Source organism: Pleurodeles waltl, chromosome 1_2 (genome assembly GCF_031143425.1).
Source record: "Pleurodeles waltl isolate 20211129_DDA chromosome 1_2, aPleWal1.hap1.20221129, whole genome shotgun sequence".
In the NCBI taxonomy this organism is placed as follows: domain Eukaryota; kingdom Metazoa; phylum Chordata; class Amphibia; order Caudata; family Salamandridae; genus Pleurodeles; species Pleurodeles waltl.
Genome location: NC_090437.1, coordinates 1038163928 through 1038169927, shown reverse-complemented (window position 1 = coordinate 1038169927; position 6000 = coordinate 1038163928).

Sequence of the window (6000 nt, the reverse complement as noted above, 5' to 3'; positions counted from 1 at the left end):
CATTCCGACCTTGGCGGGCGGCTACCGCCGCCCGCCAGGCGGAAACCGCCATGCGGCCGCACTCACGCGGCCCCCATTCCGACATTCCCGCTGGGCCGGCAGGAATGAGGCCGCAACACAGAAGCCGGGTCCGAATGGAGCCGGCGGTGTTGCGGCCTTGCGACGGGTGCAGTTGCACCCGTCACGCTTTTCACTCTCTGCTAGGCAGAGAGTGAAAAGCTGGCCCCAGGACACCCCTTACCGCCATCCTCTTCCTGGCGGTGAAAACCGCCAGAAACAGGCTGGCGGTAAGGGGGTCATAATCCCCAGGGCAGCGCTGCAAGCAGCGCTGCCCTGGCGGATTATCGCCGCCGGGGCAGAAATGGCGGGAAACCGCGGGCCCCGGCGGTCCGACCGCGGCTTTACGGCCGCGGTCAGAATGGGGAAAAAAGCACCGCCAGCCTGTTGGCGGTGCTTTCAGTCATACTAGCCCTGGCGGTCTCGGACCGCCAGGGTCAGAATGACCCCCATAATGCTTAACTGCAAAATGACTCTTGATTCCACTTCTTCCATTAACCCAACCAACTTTGATGATAAAAGTATGGTAACTAAAGAGAATGTATCTAAAAGCTGGTGACCTGGACATAACATAAAGTGAGTTAGCACCAAGATTCTTGTTAAAGTAAAAAAGAAAAAGAAAATATCCAGAAAGTCAGGGAAATTAGGTATAGAGGTACAAAAAAGCTCAACTCTAAATAACGGAAAAACTGCACACTTGCATATAAAATGTACAGAAATTATGAAATCACTTTCTAGGGATATTGTTCAGTTGATTTATAAGCTTAAGTTTTGATGTTATCTTGCTCATTCCAAAATGGGTCTAGAAGCTCTGACGAATCATAAGTTACCTAGCCATGGACATCATACTCTGCACTAACAGCCCATATGGTCTAAAAAATGTATCTAATAGCCCCCTAAGGCCCTCATTACAATCCTGGCGGTCGGTGATAAAGCAGCGGTAATACAGCCAACAGGCCGGTGAAGACGACCACGGTGAGTACCACACCTAGCACACAAGGGAGGGGGGAGGAAAAAGAGAGTGACAGACACACGCAACACGCCCACCCCAAACAACATACACACAAACAGATGAAACAACATTACATATCCACCCCGTACCCTTCAGGAATAATGCAGGAATAAAAGGAAGTGATTAAAGTCAGTGTAATAAGATAAAGTTCTAGAAATATGTACTCAAAGCACAAAACAGTATCTACAATATATACAAATGGATGGACACTGCCCAGTCCATAATGTCCGTGGGCCACAGGGCCATATCACATAGACCAAGGCCCCACTTGACTCCTGCCTCAATACGGAGAGAACACTGCTGGGGCAGCAGATCAAAAAGACACATACACCTCAGGGGAAAGGGGAATGGGGGGCACCCCAGCCAGAAGATGGTACAACGCCACTGCTCCTGGAGGGGGCCACATACCCATCACTCTGTCCTGGGGAGTGCAAAGCCACAATCTCTCAAATGAGTGGTCTGCCCACTGCTTGGTCCTGGGGAGTGCAAAGCCACAGTCTCTCTAGTGGGTGTTCTGCCCACTGCTTGGTCCTGGGAAGTACAAAGCCACAGTCTCTCTAGTGGGTAGTCAGCCCACTGCTTGGTACTGGGGAGTGCAAAACCACAGTCTCTCAAGTGGGTGGTCTGCCCACTGCTTGGTCCTTTGGAGTGCAAAGCCACAGTCTCTAAGGTGGGTGGTCTGCCCACTGCTTGGTCCTGGGGAGTGCAAATCCACAGGCTCTCTAGTGGGAGTTTGCCCACTCCTTGGTCCTGGGGAGTGCAAGGCTACAGTCTCTCAAGTGGATTTCTTCTCCACAGGTTCTGGAGTGGGCTTTGTGCCCAGTCTACTTCATCCTGGCAAGGGTGGGGTGAGTGGATGCCTTCTTCCACTGGTTCTAGAGAGGGTTTTGTGCCCAGTGTGCTTCATCCTGGCAAGGAGAGGGTGAGTGGATGTCTTCTCCACTGGTTCTGGAGGGGGCTTTGAGCCCAGTGTGCTTCATCCTGGCAAGGAGGGGGTGAGTGGATGCCTTCTTCCACTGGTTCTGGAAGGGGCTTTGTGCCCAGTGTGCTTCATCCTGGCAAGGAGGGGGTGAGTGGATGCCTTCTTCAACTGGTTCTGGAGGGGGCTTTGTTCCCTATGATGCAGATCTTGGGGAGTGCAAGGTCACAGTTTCTCACCTGGGTGTCACACCTACAAGATTTGCAGGGGCCAGGATGCACTGCAGCCCATTGAGGCATGACTACACACTGCCCGCCGGTGGTGACGCCTGCCCAGTGGTGGCAGTGGCGCGGCTGGTAGAGGTGCTGCCAGTGGTGGGGGGAGGCTCCAGCCCTTCCCCTGCAGCCGTGGACGGCTGCCCACTGGGGCTGCTGCTGCTGCCAGTGGTGCTGGTGGCGGTGCAGGTGGTGGTGCTGGCGGCGGTGCTGCCGGTGGTGGGGGGAGGCTCCAGCCCTTGCCCTGCAGCCTCGGACGGCTGCCCACTGGAGCTGCTGCTGCTGGTAGTGGTGCTGGTGGTGGTGCAGGTGCTGGTGGCTGTGCAGGTAGCGGTGCTGGTGGCAGTGCAGGTGGCAGTGCTGGCGGCGGTGCTGCCGGTGGTGGGGGGAGGCTCCAGCCCTTTCCCTGCAGCCTCGGATGGCTGATGTGCCATGGCTGGTGTTGTTTGCTCAGATGCTGCTCCAGCACCAGCCTCCATATCCATCCTGCCTGTGGCATCTGTGCCTTTGCCATTGCCCTTGGCAGATGGTGGTCCCTTCTTGCCCTTGGCTGCTGGCAGCCCCTTCTTGCCTTTGCCAGCTGGTGGTGCCTCCTTGGCTTTGCCAGCTGGTCGTGCCTAATTGCCTTTGCCAGCTGGTGCTCCATTTTTGGCTTTGCCAGCTGGAGGTGCCTCCTTGCATTTGCCAGCTGGTGGTGCCTCCTTGACTTTGCCAGCTGGTGCTCACTTTTTGGCTTTGCCAGCTGGTGGTGCCTCTTTGCCTTTGCCAGTTGTTGGTGCCTCCTTGCCTTTGCCAGCTGGTGCTCCCTTTTTGGCCTTGCCAGCTGGTGGTCCCTTTGTGCCCTTGGCAGCTGGTGCAGGCACACTGGCTGTGCTGATGGGTGACTTCTTGGAGCCTCTCACAACTGCAGTGGCTGCAGAAACTACAGTGGCCGTGGACTGGGTGGCTGAGGTGCTAGCCTGGGTCCTGACCACCCTGGCCCAAAGTGAAGGATGGAGGAGGGAGGGGTAGGAAATAGGTCAAGGTTGGAGAGGAAAAACGTTTTAGGGACACTGGGGCTGGAAGAGGGTGAAGGTTTGGGAGTGGAGGAAGAGGGAGTGGTGGTAGGAGGTGTCTGTCTGCTGTGTTTGGGTGCAGGTGCATGGGCTGGATGCTGTTGTGAGGTGGATGGCTGTTGGGTGTCTGAGTGCTTGTGTTTGTGTACTTTGGGAGGAGGGGGCACAGACACAGTGGGAGAGGACACAAGGGACGTGTGCATAGATGTGGGTGTAGTGACTGCCAGTGAGGGGCGTGTAGTGATAGGCGTGATGGTGATGGGGTAGTGGATGAGGATGTAGTATATGCAGGTGTGAGTGGAGATGCTACTGGGAGGGAGGTGGATGATGAGAAGGAGGGGGACACAGTGGAGGCAGTGGATGCTGGTATGTCTGCATCTGGATGGTGCTTGTGTGAGTGCCTGTGGGATGAAGTGTGGTGCTAATGTTTGCCTGAGAAATTCCTGTGTATGGATTTGGGTGCATGCTGGTCTGATGGTGTGCTTGGGATAGGCTGGGGTTGAGGGGAATGGGACTGGGTAGAGGACGTTAGAGGAGGGAGGCTAGAGACAGGAACAATGGAATGATCTCTGTTGGGCCACCACGCCAGAGTGAATTCCCTCCAGGAATACATTTGTTTGTTGCAAATGCCCTGCCAGACCCTGGATGGCATTCACTGTGGTTGACTGCCCAACAGAGATGGATCACAGGAGGCCAATAGACTCCTCACTGAGGGCAGCAGGGCTGACTGGGACCAAGCCTGAGGTGCCTGGGGCAAAGGAGATGCCCACTCTTCTGGGTGAGTGGGCATGGGAAACACACTGAGGGGCTGCTGGGAGGGTGGTGTTGGTACGGGGGTGGTGGCTGTACCTGTAGTTTGGGTGACCACAGAGCTGTCCGCACCACCAGGGAGCTTCCATCGGAGGAGGTGTCACTGTCCGAATTGTCCCCTCCAGTTTCCGCCGTGGTGCTCCCCTCGCCCTCCGTCCCACTGGTGCCCTCATCGTCAGTGGATTCTGCCTCATGGGCTATGTGGGATGCAGCTCCGTCCGTCGCCGGTGCCTCTGCTCCTCCGCCAGATGATGCTAATGCACACAAGGACAGGGTGACAAAACAAAAAAGGGGGAAGAGACAGAGGATACACTTGGTCAATGTAAGCAACAACGCCACCGTTGGCATACACAACACACAGGGAACAGCCCTATGCACTAGGCCATGCACTACCAGTTACAATGCTAGTCACCAGGCCATGAAGTAAAATGCCTAACGCCAATAGCAGCACTCCTGAAACCCACAGGACCCTGCCTAGTAGTAGATGCTCACTAACATATTTGGGTCTGGAGTGCATCAGACCCTGCCCAACATGGAACCTACCCTGCCATGTTCGTCCTGGCCTAGGGGCACCCACAGGCCCACAACCCCCACCCAGATAACACCCCACCACGTGCAATTTTCTGATTTTGAAACTGTACTCACCCACTTGTGGCTGCTGTGATGCCTTCAATCGCACATCCAACTGCGGATAGGCCACCACCAGTATGCGGAACATCAGGGGGGTCAGGGTTTGACGGGCACCCCTTCCTCATTGGAAGGCCATCCCCAGCTTGGCCTCCGCCGTCTTCCTTGCCCAGCGGTGCAGGTCCTCCCACCATTTGCGACAGTGGGTGCTCTGCCTGTCAAAGACCCCCAGGGTCCTCACGTCCTTGGCGATGGCACGCCAAATACCCTCTTTCTAATGGGCGCTGTCCTGCAGAGAAAGATACATAGACAAAGGTATCAGCAATACCTGCATTTATTCCCCAAGCATCGTGCTCACAGTGTACTCACCTGTTGGTCTGGAGGACCATAAAGTACCTGGGTAGGACCCCATCCACTAGACTCTTCAACTCCTCTGAAGTGAAGGCTGGGGCCCTTTCCCCAGACACTTGAGCCATGGTCGCTTCCAGACACAGGTCACAGCAGCACCTGCAGTGTAGGTCCTCTCCTGTTGAAGGTCAGGTAGGAAGTGAGTGAACAGATATTAAATGGCGGTCACGTCAGCGGCGGTGCATACCATTACCACCGGCGTACATCACCATTGCCAGCTGGAACCCATAGGGCCCAATGATAACCAATGAGGAGTTGCACGGCGGTCCTTGACTGCCTCCCAAAACGGCACCCAACGTCAGCTGAATTACCTCATTTCCACTTGTCCCTCCACAAAGGTCAGGCGGCTGCCATTTTAGGGGGGAGCAGGCCATGGCACCTAACTGCGCCACAGCAGACATAGGCACATTTACGGGACTACATGTTAACATACTGTTTCTGTCACAACATGCAAGGCATTTTATTCTGAGGTTATGTTTGAACATGACCAGCAGCTCACCGTTTTTCACCCTAGAGTTCAACCACTGAGGATGAATAGGAGATGGCGACATACCCCCGTTTACAGACCCCTGGTGGTCCTGGCAACAATGGAGGACAGGCACCTACAGACTTGATAGGGCCACAGTCCAAGAGCTGTGTGCCCAACTGGAGCCAGACCTGATCTCAGCTATCCGTCACCCCACTGGGATCCCCCCTCTTGTGCAAGTCCTATCAGTGCTCCATTTCTTGGCAAGTGGCTCCTTCCAAGTGACAATGGCCATGGCAGCAGGGATGTCACAGCCTATGTTCTCTAACGTGCTGACCAGAGTGTTGTCTGCCCTTATCAAACATGCACAG